Here is a 22,094-nt window from a genome sequence, read left to right on the forward strand (position 1 = left end):
ATTTAATTCTCTTGGGATGTTTTTATTTAGGGGAGAACCCAATATTACCCTCAGCAAGGACATATTGAGCCCAGAGCCATTTATTATGCTGTTTTCCTTCCTGAATTTCAAACTGCAACATTGCTGGGATTTTTCATGGTGGGAGAGTGAATGCTGGAGAATTCAGTTACAGGTTTTTGTTTGGCTTCTGCCCCTGAGGAAAATCCTGGCCTGGAACAGTCACTGCTTCCACAGAGCAAGCCTAATAGGTGTTGCTTTAAAAAATCCTCTTTGGTCACCGTGGGTAAGCTGGACTGGGAAATTTTCACAAGAACCTCCATTGGCACAGTCTGTGTCCTGATGGATGATGGAGGGTGTGGAGATGGACAGCACAGCACTCGAGCCCATCCCAAAGGTATTGGATTATTTATTGTATTTTCATCGACAGCATCCTGGTGTAAGCCTGTCTCATGTTACAATTTACAACACATCTCTAATTAACTTGGACAATTATGATTCCAGCCAGAGCCTTCATTTTTGGGTCTTACTGCAACGATTAGGCTGCAGTGGCAGCCCTGGGGCACTCTCAAGGGGAGATCAGGGACAACACGGAGGCAAAATTATCCTACTCCCAGCTGCCTTAGGTGTCATTTCTTCCAGTCTGAGCAGAGACTTTATGGGAAGGACTCCAATCTCCACAGTGATGAACACATTTTATCAGCAGGAAATCCCTGCCCTCTCTGATGGGTGCACTTTTATCCTTGTCCATGTCACCATTCCTGAATCATCTTCTTCCTGAATGCCTTCCCTTAGAATCATGCAGGGTGTGTCATGTTGTCATTTTCTAAGGCTTGTTTGAAGCTTGTGAAGTCCACGCCTTTTAGTCAGGAGTTTAGTTAGCTCAGAGTTGGGGGTTTGTTTTACATAATTATACCACGGTCAAGACTTGAAACTATCGCTCCAAGTGTTATCACTCTCATTAGGAGGCCCTGTGTTTCACAGATGCTATCAGGTTGTATGACAGCTGTAATTACTCCATCATATCAGCCTCTGCAGCCCTGCTGAAGCATTTTGGGGTTGTTTTTTTCCTCCCTGGCTGTGCCACATTGTGTCACAAACAGACAGTTGTTGTAAACACTGCAGGAACAGAGGGGCACAAACAGAGGGGCACACAGACAGCCCATTGACAGCTGAGAGGCGACCCAGAAGATAATTGCTAACATTGCTTGGGAAAAAAGAAAAACAAAAAACAAAAAAAAAAACACCCAAAAAACCCAAGTGTAGCCAGACAAGGAAGGATATGTTTTTATGAAAGCAGACAGTCTTAATTCCAAAATTAATTGTGTCTCCAGCCACTGATAATTAAAGGGGCGGGAGGGAGGTCAGAAGCAGTGCTTTTTCCTTTGTTCTGTAATATACCTTATCAGAAAAACGTGCTCACATGGAACAAGACAGGTTTGGAGGATGGATCATCTGGCTTTGTTTTGGAGGTTTAATCACCGGAGAGGGAGTGGTTTAGGACTAAGAGGCTGCAGGGACACTTGTGTCCAGCGGGCTTTAAATGGCTTTAGGTGACAAAGTGTCTTCCTGTGTTCACTCCGACATGAAACCTGGTCACATTTCCAGAGCAGCACAGCCAAGTGCACCAAACTAGCCCTGTGCTGGGCAAACAAAACCTGTTCTCTTGGCCAGGACAGCCAGGGCAAAGCCAGCTGGCTCACTCTGGCACCCAGACTGTGAAACTGATTGTGGAGACACAGGCGCTGCTATTCAAAGTCCAAGGAGCCTGCAGAAAGTTTTTAGTTTTGTCCAGCCCAGTCTAAAGAAGGTGGTACTCAGGTGTGACTGTCCTGTTTGAGTTTGCTCTTTGGCATAAATGCATCCTTTGGGATTAGGAACTAAGTGAGAAAGATTCTGTAGCTGGTTTTGAACAGCAGAATTACACACCCACTGTATCCCTTGTTGTGTCCATCCTTGTCTCCATACCAAAAGGGCACTGGTAGATGCTGCTGTGGAACAGCTCCTGGTGCTACAAGGGGAGTTTAAATGGCTTCTGCAAGTTTCCAAAGTCGTACCCCAGCTATTCCTGGGTACTTCAAACCAAACACAGAGAAAATAGAGCTGGCAAAAAATTCAGTTTGCACACCTGTAATTGCTTAATTTAAAACCACAAAATCATTAGAAAAAACACTCCCAACCAATAAAAAAGCTAAACAAACAACAAACAAACCTCAAGGTTTTTGCTTCATTTAAAATAGTAGTTTACTGCTACTATGTGCAAACAGTATTAAAGGGATAAAACATGATAATTGTAATTTCTGATAAATATAGCTCTAAAAATTATTATTGAACAGTTAGCTGAGAAAAAGGGTCTAGAAGTGTTGGAGAGTATTTAGTTCCATATCTGTCTATTCACGATAGCTGTTTTCTCAGCAGGACTTTCCTGTATTTACAATACAAAATTCAGATTTCCATTCTGCACAGGTTACCAAATTCCATTCACTGCCAGATCTGCACTCTGCAATGGAGCTAACTTCTGGCACATGTTGTTGGTTAGCTTGGCACTTCAGCCCTGGCAACTTTCATGTCCATGGCTCTATAAATTGAATTTAATTCAACAAGACTCGTGCTTAAAGTCTAAAATGAAAAGCAGCCCAGTATTAGGGAGGTGCGTATTCAGTGCAGTGCCACACATGTAAAAATAATCTGGAGGGGCAGTGCTCAGAACAGGCACTGAGAAGTTACACATGAATTATTTCACTCTCGTGACTATTTTGTTTGATACCATGAAACTGGAGGAAACAATAGTCCGATTCATCCAGTCCAGCAGTTTAACTTGGCTGATGGAGTAATTGAGTATAAACAACCCTCCTGTAGGTTTAGGGAGATGTGCATGTTCACAGACCTGTCAGGGAAATTCCACTTTAGCAGTACAAGGCATTTTTACGGTGCTACAGTTATGTGAAGGCTCATATGCATATAAATATTTCAGGGAAAATATAAGATCCTTAGCCATCTTAATTATATTGTGAAAAGTAGCAATAATGAATCTGTCTTTATATTAATTCTCAGGAAATATAGGCCAGAATTATGCAAGTGATTTTATATTTTGGGAAAAAAGAGTTAGGAATAAATCAGAAACACTGAAAATATAGTCATCCTTTTTAACCATACTCTTTTTATTTCCTGGATTTAATGCCTTTGTTTTGGTACAAATTTCAATATTGAATTTTTTTAAATGGGTATTTACATCTGCCATAATGCAATTGTACAGTATTTTTCCTCAAAGTAGTAGGTGAAATTAAACTGCCTTCTTTCCACAAAAAAAAAAACCAACAAAAAAAACCCCAAAAGAAAAAAAAACCAAACAAAAAACCAAAACAAAAGAACAAAAACCCAACGACAACAAATCAAAACCACAAAGTTTTCTTCAAATCTTTGTCTTTAAATTCTGAATGACAGAAATGTCTCTTGATTGGCTAATAACAAATTACGATTCCTGTGAGGTAAGAAGGTCAAAGCTAAGTGGACAAGCATTTGTTACATTTAGGAAAGCCAGTCCAGTATCCACTGTCATTACTGCAGAAACACAATGTGTTTAATTCTAACAGGGAACCAGATTTCTTCCTGGGTGGACTCAGCTGCAGCCAGTGTCCCAGGGAGGAGGACTAACATTTTTAAAAATGACTGATGATGCTGAGTACCTCAGCTGACATTTTAAAGAAATATGACATCTTGAAGCTGTGTGTCATCCTGTCATGAGAGAAAATATCCTACTGCAGATTTCCAAGGCGTGGAAAGAACAAACAGGTCTCTGCATTTTGGAATACATGCTGTTTCAGCTGTGCATGGGGACTGATGTGTTCTCTTACAAATTCTTATAAACTCTGCACTGTAACCAGTGGAGGGGGTGGGGGGAACCATAATAAATATAAGCCTTTCACCAGGGATAATTTTGCTTGTCATTTGTGTTTCTGGACACCAAGGTGTCATTGTGTTAGACAGGATGGAAAACAAGAGAGGACATAAATGGCACTTTAGAGGAGACTAAATGTTAACTCTTTCCCAGCAAAGGAAATCTACTCTCCTGAACAGATTGTTGCAATCCCAGTGCTGCCCACTTTCATGACATTAATTGCCTTTTCAAACTGATACCAGCCCAGCCTGGAGCGTGACAGAATTAAGGCTTTGGGGGCATCACAGAACTGAGCCTCTTCCTACTGGGATTTTGTGGACATGGAAGTATTTGAACAAGATAAAACTCTCAGTTCTGCTGTGGAGCCTGTGGGACATGTTCCTGTACTGTCATGGCAAGCTGCACTCACGTGACTCTGCTCTTTTACCATGGCCATGGTGTTATTCTTTTTCCTTTTCCTGTAGTGGGAGAGAGACTTTACACATCCTTTGGACATTGCAAGGCTTTAAACTACTTGTAACAGCAGTGGAAAATTAATATTCTACACCCTTTTTAGTTACTATTTCGTAACAAATGGCTTCCTAATATCCACATTTAAAATACACTTTGTTTTTGTTCTAAGACCTGTTTAATGTACTTTTCAAAAGCCTTTCCTAGTTTGCTTTTTAAGTATTTTAAAGCATTTGAACTAGCATTCTACTCTTGTGTTGCCTTGCAGTCAATTTTGATTTGTAATGAATTTGCTTTGACTATGTAGACAGGTGTTTCGAGTTTGCAGAACTGAAATACCAGATTTTTTAGCAAATATTGTGAACAAGTTGTATCTATCAGAGCTAATCCTTGGGAACTGTTGGCTCTGAGAATTATGAATGTTATGATACCTAAGCAGAACTAATTGAAACATTTGCAGTCATTCTTCAGTTTTTTTGCCACCTATTTCATTATTGTTTTATCATTAAAAAAGAAGGGTTTGGTACTGAGCTTTGCTGAGCTCAAGAATTGTTCACAGATTACTTCAGGGTACTACTGAGAAACCTTATTCCTCACTCCATAAGAATAGTAGAATCTTTTCTTTGGAGAACTGGCCAAATCCTGCCAACATTATTCACATGCTGTGTGCTATTAAAATAATGTCTTTAAATAAAGTAGCAATCCAAAGTGTTGTAAAATAATGCAAGTTAAACAATCAGTGTGTTAAAACATAGCTCCAGGTATAAAAGTATAAAAGACAATGACTGGAAAGACTGTGAGCAGATAAATTACGTGGGCAGCTGCCTAGCATGCAGACATCAGCTCATTTCTGATGGGATCATTGATTTAAAATCACCTTGATCCTCCTTAAAGCAAATCTCACAGGATTCTTACATTATTTTGTAGGTGATTGAACATATCTGTGTTGTTGATAATTGCTCTTTCTAACAACTGGATAGAAAATACATTTCAGATGTGACCTCTCAGTCTGCTTTTGAGCATAAACGATTGACAGCACAAATGGGGCAAAAGTGAATAATTGTTTAGGGTTATTTTTCAACATTATTTTGATGGATTTGGTTGTCTTCTCGCTAACCACTTTTAGTCACTTGTCAGAATTAATCAGAATAAAACATTTTGAAAGGTGGATGCTCCTCAGAACATCAAGCATAGGGTACTAATAATTTTTTATATGTTGAAATAGATTAAATTATGTACTAATAGATTAATTATCTACAAACAGTTTTTATATGCTGAAATAGATTAAAAATGTAAAGTCTAAAAATCTAATCTCATAGTATGACTTCTAAAGTGACATTTAAAATGTACCCTTTAAAGAAATATGACACGGTGGGGCTGTTTTTCAGTTTGGATTCTAAATGCAATTTGAAGTTGCTGCAAAAAACCAAAAACAATTATGAGAGGCAGCTCTTCTGCCTCTCATAATTTACCTATAGACTTCTTATTGCATCTAAGGTGCAGTCCAGCTAAAAATTCACCCAGTATTGCCATTACAAAACATTCCAAAACTGCAAGCCAGGATTGCCATTACAAAACATTCCAAAACTGCAAGCCAGAAACCTCAAATCTCACAAAATGTTGCACTATTATGATTAATTTTCAATTCTTTCATATTTTATTCCAAGTTTTGAATCGCAGACATCATACACACATTTTTCATGAGCCCTGGGAGCTGGAATTCCAGCAATTCCTACACAATGCCTTGCTGCCTGTGGTGTGAAACTCTGAGAAAGTCATGGAACACCATGGGACTGTCCATGAGGTCACAAGAGTAAATGTTCATGAGCTACTGCAGAGCTCTGATCTCATGCCTGTAAACAAGCACATCCATGAGTGCCCAAGTTTGCTTTTTATCTGCTTCTCTATGTCATGGTCAGCATACAGACTACTTTTAAATCCTGGCACATTCACCTCCCAGGAATTCTCTGAGGCATAATTCTGGTTTGAAAAAGGGTTTCACACCTCAACAAAACATTTTCTGAGCAAAAAATATGATTCTGACAGTCTTCAGAGCTGTGGTCCAAAATAATTAGTCCTGTCTTTCGGATTAGTGTTTGTTGTCAGATTGCATTAATATATTTTTATAACCTCATTTTCATTATTCATTGCTGGGTTACCTGCTGGTTTGGTTTCTAGCAAGGATCCAGTCAAATCAAAGTATTTAAACTGCTGCTAATGACCATTTTGTTAGATTATTGACCCCCCTCTGTTGTGTCTCTGCCTGCACTAATGGCCAATTTTCAAGAGATTGTTTCCTAATTAATTGTGCCACGTGATGGTTAGCATTGTCAAATATTTATTATCTCCTTTCAAATGGTGAGAAGAACAAAACTTGCAGTTTTTTTTTTATTGCTGCCACAAGACCAGAAAGTTCCTGACTTCATGACAATTCAGTTCTTTCTGTGGAAACCATGAGAATCTAATAACCTTCTGCAGGTGCTGCTTAGAATAGTTACATGTACAAAAATTCCTGTGTTCTTCCGAGGATTTTTAATGGATTTTGCCCTTCCTTTAGGGAGGAAGGGAAATTAGGTAGGTGCCCGCCAGAGTTGTCACTCCATTCTGCAAATAGAATAGATGCCAGTGGTTTAATGCAAGAACACCTCAGTCCAGCAAATGAGTCTGTCATAAAGATTTTAAAGATTCTTGTTGTTTTCCATTACCCATTTTTTTCGTGCTCTAAATAGCCTCATGTTCCATCTACTAAGAAGCATAAAAAGCAGATTTTCATTTTCTGCCTATTATATCTGTGATTCAGTGTTCAGCAGAAAGTCATCCTAGTTTAGGCACCTAGTTTTCCAGTTTCTTCAGCAATAATGGGGTTTCCAGAAGAAACATGGATATTCTGCTGCTCAAAGCAGAGCTCAAGGGTTTTGAGAGTAAAGTGATCATGCCACTGGGGGCTTATTTTCTGGGTTAAAATTGCCTAGAGCTGAGCATTATGCAACCTCTGCAGATTTCCACAGATTTCTTTAACTTAATTGGCAGGGGAGTTTGGCCATCTGAGTTTCTGGAGAGAAAGGATTTGAGTTTTTAAAACTGCCTTGGATGTTTTAAATTCAGAAAGAAAGTGGTCACAATTAAAAACTTTTATTGTGAAGGACTAATACTGGTATAATTTAGCTGCATTTCAGATTCCCAGGGAATAATCTGGCTTTCAGCTTCTCTTCCCTGACCTGAGCGCTTTTCCTGATAGCAGCTGCTGTTTCATACATTTGCTTAAGAACAAACGCTGCTGGGAAAAGTCCCACTTGCTCTGCACGTGCCTTTCACTCTGAAACCCTAGCTTGGATGTCCTGATAGTTTTATTTCCACATTGGCCAACAGAAATAACCAACTGCATGAAAAATGTCAAATATTAAGAAAGGCAAAAGTCAGAAACCTGAACATCTTGTTTGTTTGTTTGTTTTGTTTTTTTTTTTAAGAAAGGAGCAGGAGGGAACAAAATAATGTCTGTAACAGGAAATCTCATCCTGAGTGTTAGAGAAAAACAATTTCCCCCTCCAACTACTTTGCAAGAGAGGTTTCAGTCCCCATGTCAGTGGCAGACATCATTGGAGAAAGCACAGTCAGCACTTTAGCATAAAACCCCTGAAAAAAACCATTAAGTCACAGAACATGCTGTCCCAAAGGCTTGGCAGGCTGAGGTCACTGAGGTCATGGGCCTAATAAGGGAGTGTTTAAATTGGTTTCTGCTGTTTCTCCCTGACATCCCTCTTTTCCCTCCCTCCTCCCTTCCACCAACCTTCACACCTTTGATCCTTCAACTGCTGGGATTCTGAAACTGTATGGAAAAAACTGCAATTATCCAAATATCACCATTACTGTGACACGCTGCAGATAGGGCAGCACAGGGCCTCCTCCAGTGAGTAATCCTGTAAATTGCTTAAAATAACAACGAAGAGCACTATACACTTTTCTCATCCATTGTCAGGCTGAAATAAATAGGTCTTTCTTTAACATGCCTAATCCTGCGAAACAGTACAAAATCCTATTACTCAATGAATTATAAATCCTGCTTCAGCACCTCATTTGTCCTGGAGTGTTTCATTGTGAAACCCAGAAATTCAATACCTCATTTTAGTCACACAATCCCTACCATGACTGCTTCTCCCCGTCCCTTCCCCCATCCTCCCGTGTTGGTTGTGCTCAGTGAGGTTTGTGTTAGGGCCACTGCAAACTCTGGGGAGGCAAATAAAGAAATCAGCAGCTTGTTTAAAACCCAGCCTGCACCTTTTTGCACCTACATTCTCACTGTGCACTGTGGGAGGGTAATGCCAGACGGATTGAAGCCCTTGTTAAGTTGATGTGATGAACTGCCCAGCTACATCTCTCCTTCAGATGCACCTGTGATGGCAGCACATCTTTATTTTTTTCCCCTTCAGTGATGAAAAAATTGCATTTTTCACATTGAGGCCCTGCATTCACCAAGTTTCTGGGATCTTTGGAATGCACCACACCTTCATAAAGTAGTTTAAGTCACTTAGGGTCATCTCTTTGGAGATGTAGGATCACAGCCTGCAGCTGGGTGGGTGGGTGCTGCCCCTCTCCAAAGGTCCCTGCTTGGACCCGTGGCTTTGCTGCTATTCCTGCAGCAGGAGTGGAGCAGGACTGTCTCACCTGGTGTTGTGGAAATCAAGACAGTGTCAGGTTCATAGGAGCACTGTGAAGAGGAAAACTGCATGGAGGGAGTTTTCCAAAACAAAACTCTCATGAAAACCAGCTGAGTAAGAACAGGGTTGAGCTTGAATAATTTCCTTTAGTTTGTATCCCAGATTGCAAGGCAATGTGTGTATTTTATTTGCCATCTGTTAGAGGTGTGGCAGTTATCTTCTGTTAATTGGGCAGTTTTCTTTATCTCTTCCACAAACCAATCCTCCCTCCCTAGAGGAGACATCTGCTTTAAAGGGCCAGTGAGTGTCCCTGCACGGCTGATAAAAATTACATCAGACCATTGTGAGATGCACTGCCCAGGGGGAGGAGCCAAGCATTCCTAACTGGATATAATCTGAGATTTTGGGACACCAGGACAGCCTTTTCCACTGGATTCCCAAAGCAGCAGGTGCCTTTTCCACTGGATTCTCAGAAGAAGACCAGCCCCATCTCCACCACCACAGGACCTTCTACAGGATCACTGCTCCAAGAGAACCACAGCTGGCACTGCAGGAGTGCTGCAGCCACCATTTCAATTGTAGTGCTGCCAACACCCTGACCCACAGAGTGTCAGGTTGTATCCTGACTCTGTCAGTGATTTTTTGTTGATGTTTCTACTATTGCATTTGTATTTTTAGTTTTCCTAGTAAAGAATGGTTATTCCTATTCATATATCTTTGCCTGAGAGCCTTTTAATTTCAAAATTATAATAATTTGGAGGGAGGGGGGTTTACATTTTCCATTCATGGGAGGCTTCTGCCTTCCTTAGCAGACACCAAGACACCTTTTCAAACCAAGACAGTTTGCTAAGTGTGGGTCAGGCAGAACCTGATGACACAGGAGGACAGAGAAGGGAAGGTGAGGAACTGTAATTCCTTACCTCACAATGCAAGGATTTGGTACAACCCAGGGCCAGGATCCCTGGCACTGACCCAGAAAAGTGTCAAATATTCCTGGAGCTGCTGGGTGCATGGTGGGAGGGACAGCTTTCACTCCTGGAGCTGTCTTAGCTGTCTGTGCTGGAATTCCTCCTGGGCTCTCCTGCCCTAGCTCACATCCTTGGTACTCTATCCTGCTGGAAAAGGAAAATCTAAACCTTGGAATCTCAAGGATTGTGTTTCACAATATGTACCATCAGTATCTCCTAGCTAGTTTGAGATCTTCTCTCTTGCTGTCTTGCCATTTCTAAATGCTCTTTTAGATGTGGTGAACACCTATTTTAACTAGGCCTTTTTCATGGAATTAATTATAAATTAATCCATTATCTCGTGTGTCATGCTTCTCTCTGCATTTAACTATTTTACAGTTTATAAAATAAAGGATTCCAATTCTTTTAATGAGTCCATTTCCCCCTACTGTTGATACATTTAAAGGTGAAGATTTTTTAATCAGTTCTGTTTTCCCTTTAAAACCCAATGCATACTGCTCGTGGACATACTTTGCTAAAATAAAAAACACTTTTAAAAACCACAACCAAAGCAAAACAAAAAACAAGCAACAACAAAAACCCAAAAGCAAAACAAAAACCACCAAAAAGCTCTTTTTCCCATACTGTAGTTAGAACTCAAAGTCTAGGAACCTAATCCAAAAATAGAATCACAGTCTAAACTGAGGGAAGATCACCTGTAGCTATGTCTGATTAGATATTGCAGATTACATGTGGTTTTGGTTCTACTTACATTATTCTTGAAATCAGGTAGAATTAATTTCTTTTTGGCTAAATTAAACCCAAAGTTTTTTATGAAATATTTTTTTCAGTACTAACACAAACATTTTGACTTAAATTTTGACTTAGAAATATATGTAAATTTTATTTTTTAAAGTAATTTTGCAGATATTAAACACGTTTCCTTTTTTGGCTCAGCCCAGCAAGATCCATACATATCTAAAATTACTTTCCACCCAGTGTATCATGTTGTAAACTACAGGGCTATCCTAAAAATCCTTTAAATTTCTGAATAAGCATTTTTGTCTCTAATGATTGATAACTTGTATCTGAACTAGGAGATGATGCTTCCAGCAAGTCACCAAATAGACCAGTCAGCAAAATCATCAGGGTAATTTCAACCTGTGGCCTTGACATAAATTTGGGAAGTATAAACATTTAATGAATCTGAAACAATTCACAGAAAGTTACTGCTTGCATGACTCTTCCTAAATGTACACAGTTAAAGATTAAAAAAACAACTATCAGCAAACAAATGTTCCTGGTGATGTGAAGAAACTAAAAGCCTGGAGCAGGTCAGGAGGGGGAAAAGAGTGAGGGGGTGTTCAACCCACATTGTTTCAGAGGGAAAGAGGATGCTACAGCTGTAAGAAATTAACACAAAATAAATATTTTAAACGCTGATACTGATCAGAGGGGGAAAAAAAATCCAGACTGGGAACACTAAGATTTTAAGATTGTAGGGCAAGGGTTTACAAAAGCCTTAGAAGAAAGAAACAGAAGTTACTCATTAGTAGTAGATTTTGCATTTAAGGTTTGTCATCTTGCACATTAATACAATTCAAGGCAGTATAACTGTAGCTGCACCTTTTTAAATGAAACTCTACAGACAAAAATTAAAAATCTCTGTCTCAATCACTTCATGGTTTAATACTCAAATTTTGAATCCTTGAATTTGCCTGTCTTCTCACACAAGTAATTTTTCAGAAGTTCTAGACACGTGAACCCATCTCCTTGGGCTCAGGGAGACTCAACACATCAGATTTGGTGGGTTATGGCCCGTGTGGGCAAGGATACAGAATGAGGGGGGAGAGCAAAATGCTGAATGTGGGAAATCAGCAGGGAATTCTCCAAGGGAGCAGGGCTGAGCTGTGCAGGGCTGCACCTCCAACTGCACACAGAGTAATTTCTGTTTTTCTTTTGCCTATCAGGATCTTTGATTGCTTCTTACTAATCCTTTCCTATGTGCTCTTTCCTTCTATTTCAATCCACTTTGTGTTCCCACAAGTACAAAAAGTGTCATTCCATGTGATTTTGCTGCGGTGAACAAGAGCAAAGCCGTTGTTTTCATAACATGTTATAAAATGTATTCTTTAAATTCTTAATTGATTCTATTAAGCTTTAAAAACATCCCTTTTCTTCCCCCTCCCTACCTTCCCTCACATACAGCAAAAAAAGGAGGAGAAATTCCTCCAAGCCCCCTAGGCAGAGGTCTGGAATGAGTGGCAGGCTCTGCTTGGAGGAGGGCCTGGATCCCAGTGGAAGGGTGGCTGCAGGTCAGGACAGAGGCTCGTTTACAGAGGCTGGAGGGGCCCAGGGGTGCCCAGGGATCAGCAGCTGGGCCAGAGCAACATGGGGAGCTCGGGGTACAGCAGAAAGGAGCTTTTGGGGAGCCCCAAGGCTGGAAGACCAAGGGTGTCACAGATCGGGACAGGGAGGTTTGGCAGTGATGCCTTAAGCAGCTGGAACAGAGGCTGGATGGAGTTAAGAGGAATGAAGTGGATATTTATTGAAGTGCCTTCAAAGGCCACACCCCGGCAGTACTGGAGCCACAGCTGTGGCTCTGCCGGGATGGCTCCAAGGTGGGAGTAAAAGAGAGAAGACCAAGAGGGCTTGGTCATGAAATCTCACATTTTTATAAGTTTTAGTCCATTTGCATATATGATTTAACTGCCCAGTAATAGCTTCAAATTATCAAATTTCATCCTCCTTGCTTGCTTGCTCACCCTCCTCTTTTTGTATTGTTTATGCTTTGGGCCAGAAATTTGGAGAGATTTTTCTTGAGTGTCCAGCTAAAATAAGACTGTTTTGTATTCACCACCCTGTGAAAAGATCCTAGTAACACTTGATATAAACCTAAAGCTGCACACCAAAGAAGAATGGAAAAACTTCTAACCTAAGGTATCAGCAGAGCTGAGCAGGGATGCCATGGTGGGGGTGGGCAGGTCACCGGCACTGGCACGGGTGTGTGGGAAGGAGCTGCCCTTGCTCCAAGTGAAATACTCTTGCTCCTGCTCCTTGATGAGTGCTCTCTTTGCGCCTGAAATAATTGTTTTTAAAGCCTGCTCCTCTACAATCTGAAAATGGCCTTTTAGGTATGGCAGAGAGGTGACCCCACCAGCTGCAGCACTGATCACATTTTGTGTTGTTGCATAATCAGCGATTTAAAACCAAAGCAAAACAGAGTTTTCCAAGGATCTTGGGAATCCTGGGTTTACCCAACTCCCAGGCTGCAGAGACTCCACAAAGTCTGCGGCTGAGGGGAGAAGTCGCTGTGGATTCCCCCGGGGCTCAAGGCAAGATCTAATAAACAGCCTAAGCTCTGGGGTATCGGGCTGTGATCTGCTAACCCTTACAATAATGCCTTGCACTAATTACGAGGTAACCCATGTGGGCTTAGGTGAGGTCATTGCACTCTCCAGTAATAGATGTTAGAGCATAAAGTTTACCTCTTCTTGTGGGTGGGTTTTCTATCAGCAATACCAGGACTTTGTGAATAGTTGTCTGCGCTGCTTGGACAATTTATCAAAATAAAATGAGAAATGTGCTTTGAGGGAGGATGGAATTTAAAAAATGGAGTTAACAATTGTAGAGCTAGGTCTAGAGCTAGTTAAATAATTTCCAACCTCTTCTTTTTTTTTTTTCATTTTCTCATTTTCTTCCCTTGCAAAAGTTTGGGAAATCTTCAAATTTTATGGTAAACTGTTCTAATTGTATTTATTCCATCTTTTTTCAGTACTTTAACAGTAACCTCCAGTAACGTTTTATTTCATGTGAATAATGAGACATAAGGAGGAAGAAGAATTATAGCTTCACAATTATTATATGTTTACTGAAAACTATGGATTTTACTACATATTTGGTATATTCTTATCCATCAAGGGATCAAAAACACACTGTTGTATCCTGCCATACTTAAAATACTGAAATCCAAGTTTAGTGACTAATTGGCATATTAATTTTTAAACCACCTGCTATAAAAATAATAACATAAATATAAAAATAATAACAACATCATTAGAGCAGTGAAAGGATACATTTAAGATTACTATTATGCTGGAATAAGTAATATAAAACATTTTCTACCCATCTGTAGGTCAGTCTAAATGTAGTATTCTATCTCAAGTTATTAAGCCAGTGTACTTAACCCAAGGAATAAATGATGTCTCAAAATGTAAATTTTTTAAAAATTGCAAAGAAAAGATTAGCTTAATCTGATCTTCTCTCATGTTTCTGAGATGTGTCTGAGTTTTCATTCCATACATTTTCTGGCTTGCATTGTGCAGAGAGATTTTTCCCTCCCTTCCTCTCCTGCTCTCTGTTATCAACAATAAACCCTTGCGCTGCAAATGTCAGAATGTGTGTGCTGTGCCCTGGCTGAAATGCTTTTCTGGACCCTGTTACAGGGGCCCTAGGTCCTGTAACAATATTCAGAATAACAGTGGACAGGATCCCACTGAAATATTTCATTAAGGGGGTAACTGAAGAAAGGTAAGTCTTGGAGATATTCCTTGATGCACTCCCAACGATCCTTTCCATCCAGAAATGTGAGGATCCCTAGGAGAATGCTTTTTTTGGCATAGTTAGATGTCCAAAAAGTATATTCCTTATTCTGAAGTGATCTTCCTGCTGTTGGCTAATATTGTAACATATTGATGCTTCACACTGCTCTTTGCTCCTCAGATTGCTCACAGTCCCCTCATGGCTCGAACCATGTGATAAACACTTGAAATTCTTGCTTCTGCATTCCTGCACACTTCAGTGCCAACTCCTTAATCTTCAAGAGCAAAACACCTAAATAACTTCTCTTCTGGCCTTTCATGCTTTTCCCAAACCTGCTTATTTTTCTTTACAGAGCACAATTCTTTTTTTGCATGTTCTGCTTCTCTCCAGGCTGGGTAAATCTTCTCTGTTCCATCATGCTCTATCCTCCTCTCCTCACTTACATCCCTCCAGGAACTTTTGCCTCTCCGAAACCCTCTGGTGGACTCAGAGCAATAAAAATGACAGATCCCTCTTGCTCTTCTCTGGATCTCTCTGAACCATATGGAAAGTCATGGAAAAGGGAGGCTTGCCCTCATTTCTGTCAAAGGCCAAAAGACCAGAACAGCAAAAAGAGGGAAAATCTGTGATGGAAATAAATTTTAACAATACTGAACAGCATGGTTCTTATGCGTTTGTGTTTTTTGCTGGATGTGATATTAAATAAAAGGATTCCATTTTTAAATATAGATGGGTAATAAGGGACTGGTTTAAATAAGCAAAATATGCATTTACAGTCACTTGGTTTCCCACATGCTGGAAAATGCCAGTTTATAAGCACAGTTGAAACATAAGTGTGTCTGTGCATTTGAACACACAAAAAGGTGTTCTGGGTTACAGACCCATTTTCCTTCAATTTTTTGAGTCTACCACAAAAGAGTTTATTGTGGAAAACAGAGGAAAGTAGAGGAAAATAGAGCTGAGAGAACTACTCTCTTTCTAAGTTTTCACCAACAATTTGATTGCAGCTGAATCTGCAGGGTCTCCTTTTAATTCCTCCATTGCCTAGGCAAAAAAATGCAACTCACCACAATTTTAGCACCAGTTAATAACCATTCCATCCACTTTCAGCATAATGCTCATCTGCATACTGAAATAATTTGCTTTGCTGAGTAACAAAGAGGCTATTTTTGTCCTTAAGTGCTGTGCTGAACTACGGACTGTTTCTGGGCTGTAGGCACAGATATCAACAGAATCTGTCCCTTTGGAGCAGATCTGAGCTGGGAACAGGAGAATGCAGCTATACATATAACATGAAACAGCACACAGTGCAGATAACTCATGCAAAATAAAACAAATACGTGGCAACTGTGTGTCACTGCACGGTCAATTATAAACATTTTTTTCTGTGGTTCTGCTGTGAAAAGAAACAAAGTGCAGGCAGTATTGCTACACAGTTTGTCAGATTGCTGGAGAACCACAACTATGACAGACTGAGATTTTAAATAACCATTAATAAAAACAGAGAAGATATGCAGTAAAATAAGGCCACATATTGTACATGGCTTTTGAAAAAAAAAAAGACTGTTAAAAGTCTGATATATTTTTAAAATTCTCAAGTCTCAGTCTTTCTCTTTGTTGGCATACAAAAACTGATAAGGTAAATTAACCATTTTGCCTTTATTTTCACTGATTTTCCATTTCTAATCTCAAGTGCAATGTAATCCAGCCAGCTGCTTCTTTCCCCTCCTTCACAGGGGGATGTTTATTTACATCTATTCACTGAATTTAAAAATTGCAACCTGAACTTTATGGTAGAGATGAGGACATCCTTCTGACTGGTACCGTTTCCAAGAGCTCATGTTTGGCCCCAGTTCAGTAAAATGTGGTAATAAGGACTGACAGTCCTTATTAAAATGAAAAAAAAAGATCTTAATTTGTACCTGGAAAAAAACTGCTCTTGGTCTTCACTAGTGACAGCTGGAGACTCCCCATTCATTTAAACATATCCACCATTGCTGCTGTGATTGGATATAAAACCTCAGAAAGACAGGGTATGATTCTTTTTCATTGGAATGGTCAGAAATCCAGTGTGTGAACAAGCAGGTAGTCAGTATTGACCCATATAACTGTGAGAATACTCAGAACAATAGCAGTCCTTAACGTTTGACCTAATAATGCAAAAAATCTCATCCTAAATATCACAACAATTCTAAGATTCCATATGGACTATTTGACAGCTGTGACTTGAGGAGAAAGAAAATTTCAGCCATCTCAAAATTTGTTTTATTCTTTGCCCATTTTCTACCCTTTCCCACCCCAGTCTGAGTACAGTGGCTCAAGAGATCCTCCAGCATCCACTTCTTTTCCCAGATCTTCTGCAATGACACAGAAATTGTAATCATCATTAAGCTTCCAAGTTAACTACTTTTTTCTCTACACCATGCACTAATAGTATATGACTGTGCTTTGCAGAATACTTAATTCTACATCAAATGGAAGTGAGTTTTGGCATCTTCCTTGGTTAGGAGCATCTTAAAATCTAATTTATGCCTTTTGAAGCTTTTATGTTGGGCTCAGGTCTGGGAAGAGCAACATGTGGGCAGGCTATACTTGTAATTAATTGTTTGCTTTCTCTGGCTGCTCTAAGAATCTGTTCTTTGTCCTATGTATCTGATAATGTCATGACTCCAAGGTTCTTTATAGCCATAGCAGCTAATGTACCTTAATGCATTTATATTTCAGAGTCTTCAGATGGGCTCCAAGCTGGGGTCTTGTTAACAGAAACCAGAGCAGGGTGGAAGCAGCCTTCCTGATAACCACACATTCGAGGCCTCTCGTTGTGACTCTTCTCTCTTGCTGTTCTCGTGACCGCTCCCATTCTCCTCACAGTCTAATCATCCTTATTAGAGTAGCAAACAGCTTGCATTCTCTAATCTATTGTTTCTAATCTCACAATTTGTGCTCGTCTAGACTGTCACTTTTACAAACAGAGACCAAGTCTGGTGCCTTCTGTTCCCAAAGCACAGTCATCCACCATGAGAATGAGTGAGGAACCTTCTTATGTTCTGAGAGATTTAGGGTTCATGGTTAAGATCCCCTTAACTTCCAGGTGCGAGGTGCTGGCTTTAAACATGGGGCAAGGGAGTGTTAAGAAGTAGTACACAAACAGCAACACGAGAAGAAGTCGCTGTTATTTTTGCCCTTTTGAAATCCAGCAGCAATGGACTCATTGCAGTCAGAATCTCAGCTAACACAAAGTACCACATGGAAATGCTGAACATCAGAGGCCCCTGGGAGGATTCAGTCTTTGCATCACCATCTCTCACCAGCAGAATTCCCACCTAAGGACATACTGAATAAAGAGTCTGTCCAGCCTCATCACCTGCCAGTACTTTAAGAAAAATAGAAGAGGTACCCAGTGATACTTGCCTGCCTTCCCGGCACCTGTGGCTTAGAATTCCTCAGATCTCATGGAAAAATTCATTCTATATGTTTAGTGAGTCAGATGCACCCAAATACATGCTGTGGAGTAAGTCTAGGCATGTTCAGTTAAGTGTTCTGAGACATGGAGGTGTCAGGTTTCCTGTCTGTGCACTGGTGCTCCTGGAAAAACTTAATAATGTGGGTCTGCTGCATGTGCAGCAGGATTTCCTTCCAGGAGTCTGATACAGGTAACAAACAAGAGGAAAAGAAAAAGAGAACAGAAGAGATCTTTGCTTGAGGAAAGGCACTAACAAAAAGTAGTGTTCACTCTGTCCAAGCAGGACTGTCAGAAGCTCACTGTTATCAGAATGACTCTTGGCACTGTAAACAGCTGTTCAGTTTCCAAATTACACTTTTTTACCTGCTCATCAAAAGTTATTCAGGGCCGTACCATAAACCTGGGTTGTCTTCAGCCATGGCAATGGGTGCATTTGATCTCTTTGACCATTTTCTGCACAATTTAACCCAGGCTGAGGTCTAATGTTAAATAATAATTTGCAGATTCATCCATGCTCAATACAAAAAAATATAATTTCTGACATCTCAGTTTAAGCAGGTAAGAACGACAGCAAGAAAGGGAATTTCACCAATCTAATTATCTAAAGACATCAAAATAAAACTAGTAGGGTATTAAAAGTTAGTTGGGGGAAAAGGCAATGAAGAGAAGTATGCAGGGCAGCAGAAAGAAAACACATGATGGGATGAAAGAGAAAGGGAGCTTAAGCAGTGATCTTTTGTCAGTAAGAGCAAAGAAAATAAAACTAGAAAATACCATGGGATCTTCAGAATGGCAGCTGGATGTCCTTATCACTCATACTCTAAAAGCTTTTAAAAGGGTGGAAAAATCCTAACTCAAAAAATATTCTCTTTTTCAAAATTATTTTTAACCAAGCATATGACTTTCACATTCAGAGGTTCCATTATAACCTCTGGAAACTAAGTGCTAATGGGTTCAGTTTTCATGTCTGCACTTCAGAGTGAAAAAGGGGTCAGAAATGAGTTGCATTTTTTTCTCTTCTCATTTAAAATAAATGATATTTTGACTTGTAAGGAGCCAAGTGCAGTTCACGTGCTCGGTTTCCTCTGTGCTGCAAATAAAAACAGGAAAAGGCAGTCTTTTGGCTGTGCTTCTTTTTATTGTTGGTTGTTTGACATGTTTTTCTTTTACAATTCACAGCAGGGAGCATTTATCTCTGTTATGAAAGCCAGTTGGGCCATTGTTAGGGAAGAAAGCTGCGCTTCCCAGGAGGAAGTCCAGTGAATCTGCAGTGTGGTAGGAAGGCATTCTGCAGTGGAAGCCAACGTGTGTTGGTGCTGGGGGACTCTGTGCTTTTTGAATGAGGTGCTCAGCCACTCTCTGAGAAATGTCAGGTCTGTTCACTTTAAAAAAGAAAATATTGCTTCTTAAGTTTCCTTTTTCTACCTCTTCTTTCCCTCCAAAACAGTGAGAAATATAGTGTTGTTTTATTAATAGAATTTTTGTTTACAGCCCCAATGTTGAAAGCTCATTTTGCCATTTTTCCTCAATCACAAATTCCTTAAACGTTCATATCAAACGTTGTCAATATGGCTTTGTAGCTCAGAGGTGTGTGTTGATTCCAAATTAGGCAACAGGATCTGATCTTTTCGGCCAGAGCTTGGGTGGCATTACACCTTTGAGAAGACCCATAATTTAAATTCATTCCAGGTTGAATAAATGTGATTTCATCTGTCTAGATCAAATAATAAAATTAATTGTAAATATCATCCAAATCATTAATCAAAGATGGAAAGCTCAGACTGTGTGAAATTTCAAAGTGGACCTCAGTCAGGAATCAGTATCTGCTCTGTTCAGCAATATTCTGAAGTCAAACTTTGCATTTGCATAATGTTATTGACAAACTCTGAATGAAGAACACAGAAAGTAAGATTTTCATCTTGATTTATATTGTATGACTTGGTCATATATGTGGTAGGGTTTAAAATACATAATTGAATTATTCAGCCTTTTTTTTAGGTTATATACCCACTGTACCAGATTGATATGGTTTGTTAATTTATTGGATTAATCAAAGTATTGTGAAATCCTGTATTTATAATTAATAATATTTCTCTTGGATGAGTATTTGTTTGTTAATTATTGGGTTAATCAAATTATTGTGAAATCCTGTATTTATAATCATTAATATTTATCTTGGATGAGTGTTTGTTTTTATACATGGCTTACAAGCCAATAACTATAACTTTAAGACTAGAAAGCAAAATAAACATAAAACATAAGTGGATTCTCACCTTTTAAACTGCTAGTCCAATGCTTCATTTTGTGCACTTGCTTTTGGGCTCAATTTGACGTTTGTAAAATATACAAAACCAGGAGACCAGACTGCAGACTTCATATTCAGACTTCTGCCTTGTGGACTGGGATTTCTTTAATACATCTGGCTCTTCAACTGGTGTTTTAGTGCAAAGGCTGTGAATTGCCTGTGAAATTTCCATTGTTCCTTATGACTTCTGTTCTTTTAATAATTCCTCAACAATTCAGTGTACTAGATTGCCTCTGTGGGAAAATATTTATTCCAAGAGATCTCACAAAGATAAAATGCTCATTGAATATAGCTCCTCAATTCTGGCTGAGGCAAAATAGCAGTACAAGAAAAATAATCGGTTCTAATGAAAAAAAAAATAAACCAAATCAAACAAATTCCAGAGGGGTATATTTTAGTTTGTTTCACTAAGACTTAAGAATTCCATATAGCAAGAATTATAAGCTTCCTGATCAAATTGTATTAAAAGTCCAAAGTCCATTTCACACTTGAACTCCTCTGTGTTCCAGCTGTTTTTATCTGAAGTTATACAAGACTGTGTCCCAGGGAAAATCATCTAAAAGTATTAAAAGCTACAGATATCCATCATTTAGGACATCAACTGACATCCACTTGGTAACTCTTGACACAATGTACAATATAGGGTTTTTTTGCTTGCATGCACTGTAATTGGGCAGTTTGGGCACAGTTTCTTGCTTATGACACATCAAGATAGAAATGACGAATGTTTGGGACTGAAGTATTTCTTCTTCTATTTCTAGGATAGAAAAGGACCTAGAAAGCTTTAGATGGTGAAGGTACTTTTGTATTGATACAAATCTTGTAAGTCTAAAATGTCAAGATTTAAATTTGTTGATCAAGGGTTATATTTAATACAAGGGTTCTGAGCTTTCCAGGAGAAGAAACTCATTCCCTGGCAGTGGATAAATTCCAAAAACATTTTGAAGCTGAGATCAAAGTGATTTTGTAGACTTGCTAGGTTTGCATCCATTAGCAGAGGTTATGCCTAAAGAGCAAATACTTGTCTTTGAAATGAAGTAGACTGCCTCAGGTATCAGGTGTTTCCAAAAACATTCCCCACAGAAAAACACACACACACAAAAAAATCTTTCTCGCCCATTTCAAGGCATATTAGTTTGTCTACGAATTCATATCATCCTAAAGTGTATTTTAGGAAGAAAGCAAAAGTATTTCCAATAAGGCTGTTTAATCTATTTGCTTACTATCTGCTACCTCCTCCTGAGACTGCTTTTTTCCTTGAAAAAATAAATGAATGATTCATCAGGCTTCAGTTCATTCCTCCTTCTTAGATGCATTTCTTGGAAGGAGCTAAAATTTCTGCTGGAGTCTACAATAATATTCCCAAGGAATTCAGAAATGGGTAGTTTACACAGGATGGAAATTAATTTTAGAAGAAATTCAAGAAAATACTGAAAACTCTGTACAGATATTTCATTGAAACTTGGAAAGTAAAGAGGATACCCTTGAAGATAAGAATATAAAACAAGTTATTGGTGTCATTATGAGGGACAACTGAGTGAAATTTCACTAACACACACAATCACTGTTATCTGTTTCCTGTCTCTAAAATAATTTAAACATCTTCCCATTTTGGAAATAAGTACATGAAAACTATGTACCATATCACATGCAACAGAAATCATATCTAACAGATTAACTGTAGGTTCCATTAACAGACCCAAAGCTGATCTTTAGCCATCAGTTTGTACAGCTCTGCCCCTACATGCATTTTTATTGCTGGTTTTGCCTGCTCTAACTGTGCATTAAAATCTGCTGTCATAATAAACTCTTCAACAAAAAAACCCAGCAAAGCTTC

At 39.2% G+C, this 22,094-nt stretch overlaps 1 protein-coding gene across 8 annotated transcripts in view; it reads left to right on the forward strand.

The window, feature by feature from the left end:
- LOC115493495 (potassium voltage-gated channel subfamily KQT member 1-like) overlaps nucleotides 1–22,094 on the forward strand; it is a 315,875-nt gene that overhangs the window by 75,926 nt on the left and 217,855 nt on the right. The window contains exon 1 of one of the 8 annotated variants that reach the window (XM_072923928.1): nucleotides 13,663–19,325. The exons of the other annotated variants lie outside the window; for them this stretch is intronic. The gene's annotated coding sequence lies outside the window, so the exon portion shown is untranslated. Of the gene's footprint in view, nucleotides 1–13,662; nucleotides 19,326–22,094 lie in introns of those variants that run through there. 8 annotated transcript variants of the gene reach the window in all.

Source organism: Taeniopygia guttata, chromosome 1A (assembly GCF_048771995.1).
Source record: "Taeniopygia guttata chromosome 1A, bTaeGut7.mat, whole genome shotgun sequence".
Lineage (NCBI taxonomy): Eukaryota > Metazoa > Chordata > Aves > Passeriformes > Estrildidae > Taeniopygia > Taeniopygia guttata.